The sequence below is a fragment of the Etheostoma spectabile genome, chromosome 7 (assembly GCF_008692095.1).
Source record: "Etheostoma spectabile isolate EspeVRDwgs_2016 chromosome 7, UIUC_Espe_1.0, whole genome shotgun sequence".
Taxonomy (NCBI): domain Eukaryota; kingdom Metazoa; phylum Chordata; class Actinopteri; order Perciformes; family Percidae; genus Etheostoma; species Etheostoma spectabile.
Genome location: NC_045739.1, coordinates 23,072,064 through 23,093,777, shown reverse-complemented (window position 1 = coordinate 23,093,777; position 21,714 = coordinate 23,072,064). Strand labels below are relative to the sequence as shown.

Genomic DNA, 21,714 nt, shown 5'->3' with positions numbered 1-21,714 from the left:
AGTGAATTCAAAATCAGAGCTGCTTGGGGAAGCAGCATCACAGCGTTCCTTCCCTGTTAGGTGTTTACTGTGACTCAGTTCTGTTCTGTGCTTACTGCACTTTGACGGGGCAACACTCACTGATGATATGAGTTGGCGGACACTAAAGCCCCTTTCACACATGCACTGCAAACCTGAAATTCTCTAGACATTTCCCGGAGGTGCTGTATGTGAGAATGCAAATGTCAGAATCAGTTGGAGCGGACGTCCCACAGCCCCCAAGTTGGGAAATTTTATACTGAACGTGTGTGTATAGACCTGCTCATTGTGCGGAGAATTTATAGCAAGCGTGGGCGTGTTGATGACGTTTCTGAGATGCTGCCCAACGAAACCGGAAGAAAACAGACCGAGGGTGAGGAGAAATGTCTAAATGGAGAGGCCAAAATATTGGGGAACTTCTGTTGGTAAGGGCTGGCGCTGAAATCATCACAAAATTACAAGGAACAGCTGTTTATGACCAGATTATGAACCGGCTACATGACTGTGGTGTAATCCACGCCATGTCCATCCGGTTGCACGCTCTACCCAAGGCGCCACCCCTCGTGTAAACCCGACGGAGTATTTCAAGTAAGTGAGAAACTGTCTGACACTGACAATCTCTTGATGTGTGCTACTTATGTGAAAGGGAAACTCTGGATAATGTCCAGATCTGATTCTACTGGCATTGTCCACATGCGAAAACGACTTAAAGGTCCCATGGCCTGAAGATTTCCTTTTATGATTTTTTTTTAAACATTAATATGAGTTCCCCCAGCCTGCCTATGGTCCCCCAGTGGCTAGAAATGGCGATAGGTGTAAACCGAGCCCTGGGTATCCTGCTCTGTCTCTGAGAAAATTAAAGCTCAGATGGGCCGATCTGGAATCTTGCCCGTTATGAGGTCATAAGGGGTAAGGTTACCTCCCATTTCTCTTCTTTGCCTGTCCAGGAAATTTGTCCCGTCCATGAGAGAATCATGGCTTTTAAACAAGCAAAGTGGCAGTTGGTCAAGCCACCGAAAAGAAATAAGCGAAGAAATCAGGCCAATCAGAAAATCTGGTCAGTCTGACGTCATGTTGCCTGAGCTCATTACTATTCATGAGCTCTACCGGTTGCGCTGGGTAAAGATTACTGATAGCCAATCAGAGTCAAGCAGCTTAGCTTGTTGAATATTAACGAGAACTGGCCCAAATCAAGCTGAGTCTTCCTGCTGGCTTTCTATACCACGCGAGAATGGCTTGAAACAAGGGAACAAAGGCCTTTTTTTTTTCAACAAAGACTGTTACAGAGCCCAAGGTAGAACTTCGGACATTACCACCAAGTCATGAAATATGTGTGGCAGGGCACCTTTAAACTTGGCTTTCAGGGACATTCTCTAAGTAAGAGCACAGTGGTGGACATGAGGATTTACTGACCCTTTTTTCCGCTTGTCAGACTTTATGTCAGAGGAGGAAGCTCACAGGGAGAGACGGAGAGAACTAGAATGAGACTTGATGAAGTAGACTCCGAGTAATAGGCCTGTCAGCGGAGGGAAACCCAGCAGATGAAAAGTTGGAGAGCTCAGAGGATGAGGTGGCACTGCAAGCTGTCCCTGTTCCACATTCATTATGGGCAATGAGGGGCATGTTTTCTTTTAATTTGGCAGGCAGCCATTTGTGCTGATGATGTGATTGGAGAGGCACAGGGAATTTGTATCCTTTCCTCCCACTCTAAATGTCCATAAAAGTATCATTTTATGTTGACTAATCCTTTACTAAAAATCCTGATAAAAGCTGCAATAACCATAACAATGCACAATATGAATATGTGGAATATATATAGGACATAAACAATGTTCACATTGTTTTAGTAACTAATAGGCTTGGATGAGTTTTTTCAACAGGGTAGCACTAGAGGAAAGGTCATGGTAATTACCAATTAAAGGTTTATCCCCCTGGGAGCCTGAATGTGCAAAGCATAATTCAGGTGGTATGGCTTTCAAATAATAACTGGATTTTTGCAAGGTATTTCTGTGATAACAATATTTTTTAACAATGTTAATATATTAATGAAAACACAGAAACCAACCTGCTGTACTGACTTTAGTCAGATTCCAACTGATTAATATTCAAATTTAAGGTAACTTTAACTCAATGAAACCCATCAAGTGGGTACACTGTGTCCTACCAATGATTATCAAACTTATTTCAGTCGCCTGGGCGTAGGAAGCAGTGAAGACGTGGGTGGGACAAACCTTTAAACAGATCATGCCACCGCCTTTTGGTGATAACTCATCTGAGATATGGGTCAACTTCCAGCCATTCCATGTGGAGAGGACTGTATGAGTCAAAGTAACAATGAGTCAGAATAACTAGAATATGAGGCCTATGTCTAGAAGGTAGATTATGGTATTGCAGCACCGTGGCCAGGGTCGGCCCTGTACATCTGGGGGCCCTAAGCAGGATAATTTTGGGGCCCTAGTGGCAGCGGGGCCCTGAGCAGCCGCTTAGCTCGCTTATAGGGAGGGCCGGCTCTGACCGTGGCTCAGTGATTAGCACTGGTGCCTCACAGCATGTAGGCAATGCAGAGTACCCGGGTGCAAGGTAGCAGTGAGAACGTGGTATGGACTTTCATTGATTTGGGCATTCTTTCTGTAAGCGAGCCCAATGGATTATGATGGGTCACGGACAGCTCTTTGATAGGAGCGGCGAGTGGGTGGCCAAAGCACTGATTTTCAACATGTTACAAACATGGTACAAATGTAAATGGACAGTTCTTTTATAGTGCTTTTCTAGTCTCAACTACAACTCAAAGCGCTTTTACATCATACAGGAACCATTCACCATTCACACACAGTCATACACTGTGGCCGAGGCGGCCGTACAAGGTGCCACCTGCTCATCAGATACACACTCACACACATTGACCCACAGCCGCCCATCACAAGTGGAGGAGTCTAAACTAATCATTTTAAAAAGTAAAAATAAAAGCATAATATAGATAGATAGATAGATAGATAGATAGATAGATAGATAGATATTGATCCCAAGAAAATAAATTTAATATATGTAGTGCAGTAGTGTGGTGTCCACAAGTCTTATCTTATAATATATATATATATGCATATGTATATATATATATATATATATATATATATATATATATATATATATTATAAGTATATTAGCTGTTGCGCCCAGGCCTTTTGACTGCTTTGGTTTCTCTGCTTGTGCAGCGAGTTTTCACACGCCCCCTCCTAAATGTGGCTGATGGAGCCATTTGACTCTACTTTTCTGAACTTGTTAAAACTCAAATGTGTTTCTTTTCATAACAACATGCTTCTCTGAAAAATAATTAAAAGAAGATGAAGCCAATACATGATGTGATAGATTACCTATTGTCACAACTAGATGGCCTTTGCTGTGTAGCACTTCTGCTCCTTTTCTCTTCATTTCAATGGCATCAAACCACCTCCACACCACCAAAGGCATTTTTACTTTTACATTCTACTTTCCCTTTAAGCAACTGCATGTGTGTTCATGGCAAGTACATCAACACACCTCAGCATAATATGATACGACGTGGAACACCCATAGAACAATATATTGGTAAGGGAAAATATTGGTCTGATGCCATTAAGCCAATATTTCCCTTTACTGGAGGAAAGGTAACAGAGAGTAATCCTTTGTGGGAGATTATATGCAGAGAAAATCCCAAAATAAATCTTGCTATGAACCAGAGTGTTGGATGGACTTAATTTCACCGTGGTATGTACTGTCTATGCTCTGATAAGCACCATATTCTCCTCACCAGACAACCTTTTAACTGTAGCCATGACAAGGCAATGAAAACAAGTTACATGATGGTCTGATGCTCGTACACAGCGTCAAACATTCACACTGTGATCCTGTTTATATGTCAGGATGCTAACATTCTTTCCTGAGCCTACTCAACAACAGCACCCTGTTCTGTTTACCATAATCCAGATAAAGAAAGCTCTCACTCTGGCTTTGAGAAACCCAGATCATCTCCGGTATGGGAATATTAGCTGGGATCCAGAGGAATGCAGTGTTTGCCCAAGGTTGCTAAAAAGTACAGTATGTCAAATTATTTAAAGCTATAGTGCGTAGTTTCTGCCGCCCCGATGAGGAATTCTAAGTAATGACAACAACACTGTTGGCGTGTCCACATGATATATAGGCCTTTCGTGATCACGCACGTGCCCCCACCCCTCCTCCACAGTAGCCAAAGACGACACAGGGGAACAAGAAAAACATGGACTCTTCAGAAGATGTAATTACCTTCTCCCAAACTTATGCGCGGTAAAGTCGCTAGACAACACAATCTTCTGAACATTGCCATATCCGAAATACAGAGAGAGTTGTGTGGAGCTGATAGTCTTAATTAGCTTTGTAGCAACTCAAGACTTGAATGTAACAGATGTTCAATAATGTTAAAAAGGTACGCACTAAAGCTATAGTATTCTTGTATCAAAAATGGATCAAATGCCTATGTCTGATGTGTAATGTCAAAGCTATAACTCTTAATAACGAACCTATAGATAGGCCTAATTATCACCAATCTCTGCAGTTCCCCTCATCAAGTTTTTTAGCCTCTTTGAGCTCATGTTTAGCTCTCAACGGCTTTTTCTCCAGCAGCAGGCAGCTGTTTTCAGTGAAAATGCTCTAAAAAAGCCACTCTTCCCTACCTGCTCAGCACCAAACAGATAGACCCGGTTAGAGACTAGCTTGTGAACACATTAACAGCTAACGAGACAAATGTTTCTCTCAGGAGTTGGTGTAGACCAAACCAGAGCTTAAAAAGAGAGTGAGTATTTGACTTACATTTATCACCTTACCAAAACAATGTCAAGGTCAGTGTTTATATAAAGATACTCAGAGTTAAATGTAGGTTTTAAAAGCAAGTGCACTGATCCTTGAATTTCTCTTCTGATACTGCCTGAAGGCCCTTTGCCACATGTACTGCAAACCTTAAATTATCTAGCCATTACCTAGAAGAGCTCTATGTGAGAACGCGTCATGTGCCTGCCTCCCGCACGCTCTGCAGGCACTTACCCTCATCTAAATCCAACGGTGTATTCCAGTAGGTGAGAACCAGTCCGACTCAGGCAATCTCCTGTCGTGTGCTATGTGTGGGGAAGATCAACTTCGAACAATATCTGTACTTGATTCGTCAGACATTGTCTGGAGATCATATGAGAAACTGGCTTGATACTCGTATAAAGAAAACAAGTGTTTTCAGTGTTGAACTATTCCTTTGCACTGCCCATGCTTGTACAAGCCGTGTTATTAAGCTGTCCACTCGAGTAAAATAATCATTACCATCTAATCACTAAGCACTACTAGTAAGAGAAGATAGCCAGAGAAATTATGAATGGGGGAATAGGCAGGATTGGATTTCTAGAGACTGAAAGCTCAAGGTAGTATTTCAGCCCAGAGAGCAGGTGTCGGGGTGGATTGTGATCACAGTGAGATTAGCACACTGTGAATACACGCCGCATCTGCCATCAGCCATCATGCTCTGCTGTGGCTTCATCTGATTTATAACTGAGGCACGTCAGCACTTTGAACATCAGACACAGCTGTTTTATACAGTACTCTCTCTCTCACACTCTCTCTCTCAACACACATGAACACACTGCAGTCACCCAAGACTCCTACTCATCTACATTGACATTGGATAATCCAAGCCATTACAGTCTAAGAGGAAAGTCAATTACGTGGCATGGCATCAGAGAGGTGATAAACAGTGTGTAAGAGACTGAGAGTCTGTGTTGGGCTGGGCTGATGGGGTGGCAGGAAAAAGCTCCGTGTGTGACAATAGCTAAAACTGTGACAACTGACAAGAAATGGGTTGTATTTCAACGCCAGCGACTGCAATGCCGGATGTACAAAATGTAAACAATGTGTGTTTTTTATGGCATGCAGTAATAGACACTGGCTATTGGAATCTAATTGTAATTAAATGGCCAATCTTTATAAGCATTCTACAACAGTAAGCAGCAGATTTTGTTAATAAAAATAATAATTAATAATAAATAAATAATTTAAACGTCAAATTCACATTTTCCCTTTTTACAAAGTTGATGTTAGCTTCATGTTTTTCGATGACTATTTAACAAGAGTTTGAAGTAAGGAATGCAAAATTCTGGCATACAACGCAGCCAATGTGCATTTGGGGGTGGCGGTGGCTCAGTCAGTAGAGGTGCCAGTTCACCTTCTGGGCACTGCCAAGGTGCTCTTGAGCAAGGCACTTGGAGCGCCTTTTCATGGGCAGCCCCCCCACTCTGACATCTCTCCATTAGTGCACGTACAGGTACTGAGCATGTGTGTGTAATTCAGGCCTGTGTGTAATGTGTATAATGATCACAACAGAGTGGAAACATTGCAACTCCCCTAGCAGGATTATTAATGTACAAATTATTATTATTATTTACAAAGATTGAAAACAAATCTTGTCAGTTGTTTTGCAGTGGATGCCCAATGGCATATGTGCCCCCCCCCCATATAACAATATATACTGTGGATCTTATATTCGTCTATAATGCATATATGTACTTTGTGATACTTTATAGCGATGCTTTACAATACTATAGCCATGCCAGCCACTTAGCTCCAAAACCCTTCATACTTTGACAAAAAAAAAAGCGTAAATCTTTACTCAAGATTTACTTACTAGCTTTTTACGGAAAATCTTGGCGTGAATATTTTGGTTGTTGTGCGTTTCAGTGAAATGGCCCATTAAAAGACAGCTTTTAGTGAGACTTATAGTCTTCACACAAACCTAGTGCTGTCTCAGGAGAGTGGTTCTGTCATCCACAATGCATCATTCTGCTCAGTATAGAAACCACAGTGTGTTAAGGCTCGAACAATGGCGCTCTGTTGTGCCACAGTCAACAATCCACCGACAAGGGTACCATTTAGAGCTTCAGAGCTACGAGAGCTCTGTGCTGGAAGCCATGCTGCTGCAGAAATGGACCTTCCCAAGTCCAGATGATTTCACAAGAAAGAACCATAGGAGGAAAGGAAAGGGTGTGACCAGCTTTTTTTAAGGCTGCTACTGATATGCTTTCAGATACTAAACCTGTAATGCCCAGGTTTCCATTTCTTCTTAACGTGCTATTATGCGAGCAACAAATTAATTGATGCTAATTCGAATATTTTTTAGATTGTAGCCCATTTTTCTTTTACCATGCATCAAACCTTTATTACCGTTTTTAACGTACTTATATTGTTTAAACTGTTTAACTGAGTATTAATCAGTCAAAATTCTTATTGTCGGGGTAAACGGTAGATTGTTAACATCCCTAGATTAGTCCTATTCAAGATTTGTACATGTTTCATGCCCTAAACAGTCCAAACATGAGTTCCAGATGGCTAAAGCAGCTAACAATTGATAGCAGATTGCATCAATTGTCAGCAAATCAAATACATCCCGGCAGAGCCCGCTAATTTCCGTATTCAGATCAATGCTAGAAAGCTTCCCAGCTGCTGGGTTAACAGCAGCAGTGAGAGCATGTGGGTGTGCTGCAGTGCAGCAGGGAGGCCTGACACATTACAAAACCACTGTTGCTATTTCTGATGCTAGAGATGCTCATAAGTCAAGAGCTGTGTTGAGTATTACGGCCGCGAAGCCTGGATGCATGTCCGGCTGGTCTCATTAGTGGTAAGCAAAAGTGACACATGACATTCTCATTCCCATCCAAATGAGCAGCCGACTTGCTGGAGGCAATTAGGCAAGGTTAGGGAAATAACGTGTGACATATGTGCTAAGCTCTGAAAGGTATCTGCTGCTGCTGACACAGTATGCCGCCGTGAGCGGACCATGGAAGATAGATTACAGTTGGCCAGAACCTTTTTTCTAATAGCCCCTGAGGGCTAGTTATGTCAATATAATTATTGAATCGTTAAATTATCTGGAAAAAACAGAGGTAGAACAAGGTCATTTTTATACATATAATATAAAAGCCGCAAGTCTTGGCTATAGGGCTACGTTTCATTTAAAAAATCATGGTAGGAGTGCCAATATCAGTACGCTTAAAATTAAACCAAATAGAATACTTTGTGTGTTACCTTTTATTCTACTTCCTTCGATATCCATCATGTAATCGGAAGCTTTCAGTTGAGTAAAATGCCACCACCACTTTTTGTTCAAAGGACTTTTAAGTTTTATCTTATTATATTATTAAGTTTGTATTGTATTTTAATTATCAGAATTTTAATATATTTTGATGTTCCTCTGGTCTGTCAGCATATTGGATTTTTATATAACCAAATATTCTTATCGGTATTGGCCTTAAAAGTCCTTTATTGGTTGGGCTCTACTTAAAAGGTGTATACCCCAGCCCTTGTGATTTCTGGGTTTAATGTTTTGCATGACATTGTTTTTGTTTTTGTTGAACGTGTGAATATATAGAACATGTGACTGTGATCAGCTGTTACATGTCTGCTGGTCTGTACCGACAAACGCAGTTCTATCCCCTGCTTGCACACTGTGGTCAGGGTCTGTCGAACTGATTCTGAAGAATCAGCTGTCAAAAAAGGAAAAGTTGACTGATTTATTCACTGATTTTGATATTTGGTCTTGTAGAAAATATTAAGTTGTTCCTTCAAGAATTTTTAGATTTTGTCCAGTCTAAAGTTACCAGTCGAGGTCACTTGTCCCAGAGATGCAGTATTTTTTGGTATAAATGAATAATATATGTCTTTATTTTGGGATAATGAGCTTCCAAACCTCATGGTCCCTCCAAGTCAGTGTCATCATGGACTCTATTAGCTTCTGAGTTACTGCTCATATTGCAGATCTTTTGGCACAAAAACTACGTGGTGGCGTGAAAACAACATGGCAATTCAGTGTGACGAGCAGTCTATCTCCGCCTTGAGTAAGGAAGTGGATAAAGCTAGTAAGCCCACACATAATCACATGATAATGATGTAATACCTTGTGAGGAAAATTATTAGATAATTATATCATCATTGCAACATAAGAAATAAAGCATACATTGTTATATAACAAAAATGACATAATATAGTCATTAACTCAGGATAAAGGGCTGAGGAAATTAGCAGCCACTGGACGGCCGCTCTCTACTCCTGCAGGTAAGCCCCTACAGTATTAACAAAGTGTGCACTGTGTACTATGCAAATGTTCCAAAAGATCACATTTTGTTTTTAAACTCCCAATGTAGTTTATTCTGACTGATTCATCTCGAATACTTAACACTGTGCTGAGTGCTGAGGACAGTTTAAACAATGTTATTTGTGTCAGGCATTTAGTCCAACTTTCCCAGACGCCTCGGTCTTTGTCAAAAGAAAAGTTGTGTTTTAATGAAGCTGATCTGACATGAACCACCGCCGGAGCATGAGTTTCACACACTGTGTTGGCACGACACACAGATGACACAAACGTAATTTCATCAGGAGTAACTTATTCTATTCCAGTTGTTTGAGGCTATTATATAACGCCAGATCTTAACGACTGTACTGTTTAAACTAGTGCTGTCAGTTCAACGTGTTATTAACAGCGTTATTAACAGCGTTGACGCAAACCCGTTTTAACGGCGTCCATTTTTTAAATTGCGAGATGAACGTTCTTTTGGTACAACTGGTAACATTAGAAAAACTACAACACCCCACCAAATCTAACTAGACCGGAAACAAAACAACAGGCACGCCGCACACACTTGTTCGGGCTTGCGATCTAACCAGAGAGTAGTAATGTCACGTTTTGAGATGCCAAAATGGACGCCAATAAGAGTCTGAATGGAAAGTTTACTTTAAAAAAAATGTATTTAACAAAGTATTTTTTTTACCCTTTTATTGATGGACAGTGTTACATTGTGTGAGAGACTATTTGCTCCAAGTGAGAATGTTAGTGTGAAATTGAACACTACAGTAGGCTAAATGCCAATGTTGTTTTCAATAAAAAAACAAAAACATTTGCACAAAGCGAGCTGATCCACTTTTAAATGTTGAGTATTAAAATGAGAAAAAATAATGGGACAAAAAGAAATCAAGGGACATTTAGAATAGATAAAAATGTGCGATTAATTGTGATTAATTACGAATGAACTATGACATTAATGCGATTAATCGCAATTAAATATGTTATGCATATAAACTAATGCAGTAACATGTACTACATGGGCTGGGCAATATATCGATATTATATCACCATTGATAATTAAGGCTAGATGTCATCCTAAATTTTGGATATTGTAATATCGTGATATGACACAAGTGTCGTCTTTTCATGGTTTTCAAAGGCTGCATCACACTAAAGTGATGTATTCTATTAGACTTACTAGACGTTTAATTACTTACCTTTACCCACTTGGTCAATGTTTCCACATTATTGGTGATTATTTATCAAAACATTGTGTTAATATTTTGTGAATTTTGTATAGTCAACCGTACAATATCGCTGCAACATCCATGTATTTGGTTACAAATATCGTAATGTTTGATTTTCTCCATATCGACCAGCTCTACGTGGGTCAAACTGATTCCAACCAACATACAAGCCTAAATAAAGTTATATTCTGCAAGCTAAAAAATACATCTGGTCCTTTTCAATTATTTTTTTTGAAACTACATTCCCATCTTTGCGCTGGACCTGCCCCTATGACTTGACATACCACATCTTAAGACCATCTATAAGTATATGAAAAACCTGAATTAGACACTTAATATCAGCATCACTGAGGGTCAATTCAGAATAGCTTGTTCAAATAGTGGTATTTCATCACATCAAGTTGAGGAAACATTTATCTCGCATTGCCAGACCTATCTCAACGGAGCTGCGTCAGTGCTGGGGTATGGTGTGGCTACACCGCCTAATTATTCTGGGACAGGGGTGGTGATGGTGCTGTGGATAGGACACCAGCCTTTGGTGCGGTTCGAGTCCCACTGCGATACATCAACCACAATCCCACCAGAGGTGTGCGACCTCTGGAGTAAAAAATGTAATCTAATGGATAGAGAAAAAAGTCCTGGCTTTATTGTATTTCTTTCAACCAATCACACCTGTCCTGGGCAATGCTAAGTCCTGACATCTGGGAGAGGGGAGGGACAAGTAATGCACATCCGCTGAGTCAGACTAATGAAATATAGACAAGAACCAGCTTCATCCTTAGAGAAATCTCATTGGACAAAGGATAAATAGCTAACTGGTTTGATCCAGTCTATTTAAATTCTCCTTCTTTGTCCCTTCAGTCGTACCCAGCGTGCCCCAGACTACAGTAACTCATCATTGGCTTCCACTCTTTGACAGAGTCTTGTGATGCATGAAGGACCTGCATGCTGAATCTTTCTCTCTCTCTCTCTCTCTCTCTCACACACACATACGCACACACACGTTTCTTCCGTTCTCCCTAAAGGGCTTAACAGTGCACCATGCCATCATCAACACTAATCTACTTACCTAGCTATGCAAAATACACACACTGCACACTGCATACAACTACTAGGAATATTTTATAAACACCTCAAGATGCAGTCTGTCACATACATTCTCTTTGTGAAAATTAGACACCTCCTCATGTGTCTACAGTTAAAGCATCCAATTTGCATATCATATCAAGTACATGACAACTGTTGCCAGGTAAAGACTGTGAGCATTTAAAGGTGGGATCATGAGCGAGGAGAAGTAGAGATAGTAGGAGAGAGAAACAGCACCCCAGAAGCGGGGGACCAGGTGTTCTGTAGCCAATGTTCTCACCTTGTTAACAAGCATGCACCTGTTTATCACAAAGAATGAATTAAGTACTATATATAAGCTCCAATGTTACCAATTTCTCATCAATTTCTCATGTGTGTCTTCCCTGCGCGTAATGTGTATGGCGGTTAAATTGTAGACCATGTTGCTATGGGATCGCACCAACAGCGGTATGTGTGTTATACTGGATGTTCTGATATTTGGGTACATTTAACGACTTCAGAGAGCTGAGGATAAGAGCAGGTGGGCGGGTGTCAGATCTGTGCAGAGCACCGGAACAAAAACACAGACACATCACCGACAGTATGATAATACTAGCCAAAACACACCATTCTTTCTCAGTAGTTTCTGTGACATGAGAAAAACTTTTAAAATAAAAATGTTTTAAAACACAAAGATGGCCAAAACCATCAGCTACCTATATCTCAGTCGTGGACAAAGCCAGTGAACATGGTTCCGCTTACAGTTGAGTCCTTAATGTGGCCTAGGACACACTCCCGTACTCACTGCTATAAGAATGTGACCACGTGGCCCAGACCACCTCTGAACGTGGTCTGAGTGATCAGATCTCGACGTGTCTTGGTGCATTCACACCTGTATTAAGAGCTGTCCACTTGTGATTGGATCACCCAGAACGCATGGCAATGCCAGGCTTGAACAGGGCTACTGTCTCCACTACGTCTGTCTGTCCAATACTGTAGAGGGTAACTAGTGTTGGACAGACAGACAGACAGACAGACAGCTAGCTCCATCTCAAATTAAATGGGCCCAAAGGTGCAAAGTACACAGGCAACAGCTCTTAAGTGTTTTAGGATAAATTTCTTTCAGTTGTCACACTTGTTGCTTGTGTGTTTTAATGTTGACAGCTGTGATCAATTTCCCACCATACACAACAAATAACAGACTTTAACATCACAGAGATAAGGATTGGTCTCTGGCTCAGCTCTGCCTGTGGCACGTCATATCATACTAGAGCTGTAGCTGTAGAATAGAGACCATTAACCATTAAAAAGACCAGCTAAGACCAGTTAAGCTAGGAATGTGTGTAACATGCTTCCCCTAAACAAGGCAGCTGTTCTTGCCTGGAAGCTGCTATACTTTGCACTGTGTTGTCGTTTGGAAGCCTGTTGTGTTTTCATCCTCGGGCACTTGGCCACAGCTTCAGTGCAGTGATTAATTCCTGATGCATGAGTGCATTACACAACACTATTGTTACAGTTGCAGCGATGTACCGGTCCCACGTTATGTGCTGCATGCAACAGTAAATTATGCTGCACTGCTGCTCTGATGTGATGCAGCGAGTTAGATATTTTCTGTAAGACACCGTTAACCTCAGTCGATTTTGTTCCGTTTAGTATCCCATTGTTTAAAGATGGTTTCAGCGCCTGCAGCGAGACTGTAATAGAAAATTATGAAAACTTTAATTAAATATCAGGAAAAAAACAGCAATTGAAATCCAAAAATAAACATCTTTAGTGTGGGTAGAAAAAAAGATTTAAATGTGGACTAATTGCTATGGCTGTGTTGCCACAAAGATGGAAAGGAGAACGGTTTGTTTGATTAGTTTTATTATTGATTTTAAAAGAACTGATTGAAATATTCATTATAAAAGGTCCAGTGTTGGTTTTTGTAACGTTTGTAGTTGTTCATTGTCAAAATCGGTGTTGCCCGTTCGCAAACTTGTCCTTTTTTATGAATATTTACCACCACCACCAATTTCATGTATTCCTATTGGCTCGACATTTTACATTTGCGCTTGCATGAATTGGAATAGACTCTCCATAGTCATGCGGCATCTTGAAATGCGTAATCCGTATATCCGTTATTAGTATACACCCCCCTATGTTAAATTCCCATAGAAGCAGGCAGATTTTTATTTTTAAAGGCCAGTTATTTTATGGATCCAGATACTATGCATCCTGATAAACTTCCCTTGGCCTTTGGAATTGAAATAGCCCCCCCCACCCCAACATCATCACATACCTTCACCATACATAGAGATCTGCATGGGGAGCTTTCCATAAGATCATCTCTCAATGGAAATCAAACCAGATCTATTGAGCTAACTGAAATAACACCACGCCATCTCTAGGTATGGTGAAGGGTATGTGATGATGGGGGGGGTTAGCTTTAATACCAAAGGCCAAGGGAACTTTGTCAGGGTGCATATTATGCTGATCCATGAAATAACTGGCCTTTAATAATAAAAATCTGCCTGCCTCTATGGGAATTTAACATAGGGGGGTGTATACTTATGCCCCCTGTATTTTAAGAAAGAACGTTTATTTATTTACAATACATTATTCATTCCAAAGAAAATTGGTGAATTTTTTGAATTAAGGCATTAAGATCAATTTCCAAAAGATGTTTTTTTACTCCTCTTTTTAATCAACTTTAGCCTGGGTGTGTAACCTTATGCAAGCTACTGTACATTACCAACCAAAGAACAAATGTGCGTCAACATATCCTGTATATATTTATTTATATATATCCCTGTTTGCAGGTTCCCCAACATGCAGTGAATTTGTTTAACTTGGTTACAAACTGTGGAAAAAGACACATACAGTATATTGACGTTTCAAAACCTGGAGCTTGGGTTACAGCTTGACCCAAGGTTGTGAAATGTCGTGAAGCTTTAGATATGTTAAGGTGGGACGAGCATGCAGCAAGTGGAGTGTCTTGTTGTGTTGGACTACGAAACAATTTACTGGCTAGTTCAATTGTTTAGATTACAAAGAGATTACAAGGAGAATGTGACATTTTTGGTAATTGTCTAGCACCGGTATACACCCGTAATTTAGAAGAGGCAACTTGCCCCCAGCTAGTGGTCACCAGTTGCAGGTGGGAGCTAAATAAGCACAGCTACTTGTTGGCCGTCTCTCTTAATTTCTAAGAAACTAGTGTACGCTGTTGGCTCTCGCACCATAGATCCCATACTGGATGTGTGTGGGTGTCAGACAACCAAGACAAGAAAAGGCAAAGTCAAACTGAACCACACGAGTGTGTAACTGCCAACTGAGACTGCATCAAAAAGCCACCTGTCGCTTGAACAGAGAGAGAGTAGATAAGTGCCGGGACTTTGAAAGGAGGAAGATTATTCATTATCACAGGGGTCAGGGGTGTTTTTATGTTACTCCTTTGAGCCTCATCTGAATCCTTGGGTTTACTGCTTTTATTATACAATTTAAAAAGGGAGCTTGTCTGACTTTTCACTGACAGAATTATTTGATTATCTTTCTCTGAACCGTGCACTCACCCGAAGGCTATTTCAATATGGTCATTTGCTTTACCAAAATAAATCATCATTTCTATAGGTTATGATAACACTGAACTTAGCAAAGTCTTTGCTGAGATCTGGGAACAGGAGGACATCTCTACAACAAAGTCTAATGGGGCAATTAGAAAATCAGACAGGTTGTAAACAAACAGTTTATCCTAATTATCTAGACCACTTTCTTAGAAGTCAAACTGAAAGTGAGTGCACCTGAAATGTTGCTTAAATTCAACAACAACTACAGTTCATCAAAGTTGAAGCAGGAAATGCATCTGTCATGACGGTTTGGGCAGTTATTCTACTCTTAGTCTTGGTTCTCATCCACGTTTAGTTTATTTTTAAAACTGCATGATCATCCGACTGCTCGGATGGTAATGTGTAAATATACCAATTAAAAGATGGCTAAAACTACAAGAATAAGACCCGAGTTGTATAACACTGTAATTTCCTTTTAACAGGGTACTCATTAAAAAAAGAACGTTCAAAATTGATGCAGCAGAGGCTTAGGCATCCTGACTTTTACTTCCTAGAATGGGTCCAAAAAAAAATAATATTTCAAACTCCACAGCCCCAGTTTGTAACACAGGCTTTTCTTTAAAATGTTTAATTCCCAAGCTGAGATAACCAGATGACATCATCAGGGTTTGTTTTCATCCCGACATGAAAAAGCTCCTCAAACAGAAGTCAGTTTAACGTCTACAGGTAAAAGTGGTCTTATAAATGAGTGAGGTGCCACTCAACATTGCAGTGATGTGTGTGTTGAAATACCGCTACAGAAAAGTGAATCCAATTTCAGTTTATTAAGAGCTCATATTATGTTCATTTTCAGGTTCACAATTGTATTTAGAGGTTACAGCAGAATAGGTGTATATGGTTTAACACCATTGTTTGTTGTACTGAAAATTGCTGCAGCTCCTCTTTTCACCCTGTGTGTTGAGCTCTCCATTTTCCTACCAAGTGAGGCCTCTCACTTCTATAAAGTGATGCATGTTTGTCATGGAAGTAAAGGCTGGACTATAATAGAGCTGTTTGGAGCAGTTTGTGAACAGTGTTTTCTCTGGAAGATGTTAAGTCCCTTTGGGTGGACTTTGGACTTGTACACCTATAACATGCACAAAAAAGATATATAACAAAGTGGGAAGGGAAAAAGCCAAAAGCATAATATGAGCACTTTAATTTTTTTTAATTAAACAAAGGAGATGTGATTAGGGCACTTATTTTTTTATATTTAATGACCCTGTGGACATGTGGAGAAACCTGCCATTGCACAAACATACCTTAATAATAATGTTATTAACTGTCAGACTTCTTAATTCTGTTCAGTGACTGACTACAGGCACACAGAATTAAAAAAATCTTTGATAAAAAAACTTTGATGTCAGATATCTGGCAAGACAAATTCAAATGACAATGGTAAAGAAACATTTTGAACATATCAATGTCTGTCAAGCTTAAATGAGTCAACATTTCAAATTTGTGACTACACACTTATAGTACTGATCACATGTCATATTACATGAAAATTAGGACTGATGGTTTTAAATAAGAACATTGGGACATTAATACAGACTAGAGAGTGAAAACAAGTCATTTCAGTACACATCTATGCTGTGGCATCGTGGAGGTAAATGAATCCACAACTGACAGAAGTTATCAGATTATATCTCTGAGTGGAGGCGTACCAGAGGATCACATCAGCAGCTACAATGCAAAGGAAGTAATGAGTACGCTGACATTAGATTTTGAATGTAGCTTCCTTATCTCTGGTTTCAAGCCAATCATTGCATACTTGGGCCTTGGTTTCTTAAACTAACAGCACAGAAGCAGTAAAACAAGCAACCACCCTCATCACTAATTGCAAATGTAAAGTGTTTCAGCTTTAAGAGGAATCCCCTGAGCCTGGCACTGTTGTCTGATGTGATCAGTGGTTCTAGGGTGGAAAACCTCTCTCTTGCTTTTCTCTCTAGCTAATTTGGTCAGAATCACCTGTATTCTGTTAACAATGTTGAAATAAACACAGATTGTTACGATAGTCAGTCCAGGGTGCTGTTTGTGTTATTCCTGGGAAAGGGTCACGTGACCCATCAGGAAGCGAAAGCTGGCGTCTGCGTCGTCGTTTCCAAAGGTCTCCGTTTGTGCCTGTCCAGACAAAGCAACCTCTGAGATTTTTTTAAAACCAAAACATGGCTGGTCAATCCCAGAGCAGCAAAAAATATTACTTTTTAAACCAAAACATAGTGCAGTCACACCTTGCAGGCAGCAGACCAATGAGTCTGGTGGTCTCCAACTAACCAGTTCAACAAAACACAGACTGACTGAGCATAATGTCTCGATAGGCCCTCTAACCCCTACAATAGAGAACCTAGAAGAGCGCTTCCGCTGCTGATATGCAGTGATACACATCTACTAAGAGGAAATGGGGGCAGCTATACCATTTTGTAGCACTACATATCAAGGTCTGCATTGCAGACTGAGATGTTCAACCGAGCGTTATCCATAAAAAGGCTATTAATAGGTCATTGTCTAGTCAGCAAAACGGACACACAGGAAAGTATCTTCAAACCAGTCACATACACAACCACAGTCCCACACAGGCTCATAAATAGTTGGAAACATCGTAGGGATCAATACACAGGATGTCTCAGATTGCACCGAGCGAGGCCACTACAGCTCAAAACAGCCCCCAAACCACACGTAGACTCGGAGATGTAATCCTCCAGCTCTGTATTCACCTACCAGCGCTGCAAAGAGCAAGCCAAGGACAGAGAGGCTGAATGTTAAAATGCCTAGTCACTTTAGCAAAAAAAAACGAAAAAACATTCAAGCAAAAGTGGCTGAGCCATTACCACCAGCCCAGAATCTGAGGCGTGCACTGTAGCAATTAGGGGTGTCGATTCACTTTGACTTTCGATTTTAAGTTACTGATTTAATTAAAAAACAATAAATAAAAAAATAGGGATGGCAATGACACAATAAGAGACGCTAGATGGCGGAAACCCCAAAAATAAGTTTGAGTTTCTCAGAGTTCTTTTTTAGTGGCACAACTGAATGCACCATTAGTTTAATGATGTGTACCTGAAGGCACCATGGAGTCTCGTTGGAGCCCACACACTTCACATTCGTTGTTTGTTTACATAACTCACGGGGGAAGGCAAAATGTTGCCACTCCGGTGACTTCAGGAAAGCAACTCCAACTCCGGCAGTGGCCATTTTGTCTGAAATAGTCAAGCTGCATGCTACTGGTTAACTAACATTACCCTGTGTCTTTAGCTGCATGCTACTGGTAAGCTAACATTACCTTGTGTCTTTAGCTGCATGCTACTGGTAAGCTAACATTACCCTGTGTCTTTAGCTGCATGCTACTGGTAAGCTAACATTACCCTGTGTCTTTAGCTGCATGCTACTGGTAAGCTAACATTACCCTGTGTCTTTAGCTGCATGCTACTAGCCTGTGAGCTACGCTGTGTTTGTTGTGGGCTCTTTATTTCTTCGGACGTGTGCAACTAGGCGGGTATGAAGAAAGAAAAAAAAAATCCTGGGGGAAATCACCAATCCTGCTCCTCATTTCAAAAGTTGAAAATCCACAACGCACACAATAATGTAAAAATCTGAGAATGAAGAAAGAAAGTTGGAACATTCCGTCCCTTCATTTGAATGCAGAACATTTCCTGGAAAACACTGAATATTTCAGAAAATATGAAAAGGTACAGCACGAAATTGAGCAGAATGTTTTGATGTTTGAATGAAGTTTCTATTTGGAACTAGTAAAGTGCTTCAAGCCTTCACACGCAATAACCCCCCTCCAAAAGAAATCAGCTAACATATAACACAAGCTCGCTGTTAAAAATGTGTTGTTCCCTAGTTTAAGATGAAATAATCCTGACAAAGCTCCTCCAGAACAACAGGAGAGACAGGAGTTTGTTAACACTAAGTGGTACTAACCATGAAAGGTAAATACATTTTGGTGTATAAAATTGAAATGGAAACACGTAGACAACTGTGCTGGAGTTCCTTTTCTCTCTCATAGATAGGGAGGGAAGAAAATATAAAAGGAAACAACACTTTTGTTTCTTTTTGGTACTCTGGGTAAGTAATCCTCTGGAGAACACACACACACACACACACACACACACACACACACTAACACTAACACTAACACTAACACTTTGGTTTGTTTGTCGTGTGTGCAATTTAGGGTTCATCCAGAGGTTTTTGAAGGTCAATATTTACATTTTTGGATTAAAACTGCCATCACCAATTTTGAACCTTTAATCCATTCTCATAGTGCAAACAAGTTATTTGACAGAATGCATTCTTGTCATGATGGATACGCTTCTGAAACAGCAACAGACCATTAGAGTCAATCCAGGTTAAAGGATTCCAATACAACCAGTGTACAGCGTTCCAATGTGCAATCAACCTGCATCATAGCCGTTAGATCAGAGGATGCCACTCAATGCAACACGTCTGAATTTACGACCAGTGCTGGCTTGACATAATGGTTAAATCATACACTGCCATAACAATGCAACCCTTACACGCTGATATGCACACAAACACCATGTCTCACTTGTTAGCAGGTGCAGCCCGAGTGGATTGCCAAACAGACAGCCTTCCAGGGCTACATACGGTACAGTGGAGGAAGCCAGCCAACAGGCACCAGCCAGGCTAACACAGCTAGCAGGTTGCATGCACACAATACCTGCCTGCAATGCGTGACACGACAAGAATCAATCACACATTCTAATCATGAAAGCAGACAGATCTCCCACACACACACACACACAAATACATTTTCAGGCAAGGACACACTCGTCCAAATCCATTGTCTAGGAGTTTGGCGTGGAAACAGAGATTGATGAAAGGATGGGTGGATGTATAGATGGATGGATGGATAGATAGATGGATGGATGGATGAATGGACGGATAGATGGATGGATGCAGAGGTAGATAGCTCACCGGTTTGCTTTCTTCCTTTCTCTCCACCTCTTTCAGCACATTATCCAGGCTAAGTGTGAGTGTCTATGTGTGTGTACATGTCTGTGTGTGTATGTGTGTGTATGTGTGATGAGCCGGCAAGGATACACACTGCTACATCCCCTCCTCTTCCTCTCTCTGACGATCCCTCCCTCTTTCTCTGTCCTCCCTGGGATTTATTTGATTATTTCCACTCTACCTCTCTCCCCCTTTCTTGCTCTCTCTCTCTCTCTCTCTCTCTCTCTCTCTCTCTCTCTCTTTCTCACACTTCACAGCTGATAGAGACGCCTTGCTTTTGTCGAGGCTGTTTAATTCTCTGTGTGTTTCTCCCTTCTCCCAGGACGTGTTATCCTCGCTGAATCGTATCAGAGATTGTTTGTGGTGGTGCAGGCAGAGCCAAAAAAAGCAGAGTAAAGGAAAAATGGAGTGCCTGCCTTGTGTGTTAAGAGCTGATATCTGGACCGTATAATGCTCCCCCCCCCCTCTCTCTCTCTCCTCCCCTCTCCCTGTCTTTCACTACCACAGTGTCCCTCATCCGCCTCTGTGTCTCGTGTGAGCCAGCACACTGTAGGCTCCTCCCTGGAGAGACAGCGTGCCACACAGCTGAGAGAAAGAGAGGGGATGCTGGGAAAAGGCGGTGGCAGGGGAGGGGGAAGAGAGGGTGGGGCTGTGGGTGTGATGGGCGGTGCTTGGCGGTGGTGGGGGCTGGGTGTTCAGCCGGAGAATCCGGTGCAAGGCAGGGCAGCCAGCACTGAGCATCATCCCAGGGTTTTAAAAACCCCCCTCCCACCCTCCATCGTTCACCCTCCACATAGACGGGGGTCTGTTCACTCCTTACTACACACACAAGCTTTGGCCAGAGGTAGCCTTGTCTATTGGCACACCACACCACCAACACACACCACACACAACACACACACACACACACACCCCCACACACACACACACCACACACACACACACACACAGTCTGCCAGAGGTAGCCTTGTCTATTGTTGACAGCTCTACCTTATGATCAGGCCTTTACAGACCACTGTCTCAGATTAAAGCGTACATTTTACATTGATTAAAATGTTCTCTGTTTAATTTTGGTAACATAAATTCACCATAAACATGTGGAACAATGCCAGAGGTTTAAAGAACCAGTTGTATTTGTTAGGAGTGTTCTCAACTAAAAATTGATTCACATCTACGTCAGGTCAAATCATTTTTTCATGTGAGGACAACATGTGGGAGACATGCTCCGCAAACATGCGCAAAAGCTGCAAGCATGCGTGAATATGTCATACTCAGCGAGCGCTTGTATGGATACATATGCATTCGTAAAAGATGTTACATGCAGCACACTGTTGTAAGGACATAAACAGTCTTAAAGAAAGGAATTTAATAAAATAAACAAGCCAAGTTAGCCCTCTGAGCTAATGCGTGCAAACTACTGTAGTAAAACAAAAACACGGAGGCTCTGTAATCTCAGCCTGAACCAACGGCCCACACACTTATATAACTCCTATAGTAAAGACCTCTTAAGATACATCTATGGGGACAACAGTGCATAACGCTAGCTTCACTTACCTCTACCCTTCACAATAAAAGCCCAAGTATAAGAACCACCACTGAAAGTCAGTGGCAAGCTGTTGCAACTCATAGAGTAATAACTAACATTACCTCCGCTAATTAAATCCATGCCTTTAAGCAATGTGTAATGTTACAAATAACTTTAACCAGCGGTGGT

At 41.1% G+C, this 21,714-nt stretch overlaps 1 protein-coding gene across 1 annotated transcript in view; it reads right to left on the bottom strand.

The window, feature by feature from the left end:
* Positions 1 to 20,478, bottom strand: part of LOC116693186 (protein kinase C zeta type) — a 94,026-nt gene extending 73,548 nt beyond the window's left edge. Inside the window, exon 1 of the mRNA XM_032521980.1 lies at positions 19,965 to 20,478. The gene's annotated coding sequence lies outside the window, so the exon portion shown is untranslated. The remainder of the gene's footprint in view (positions 1 to 19,964) is intronic.
* Positions 20,479 to 21,714: the final 1,236 nt, after the last annotated feature.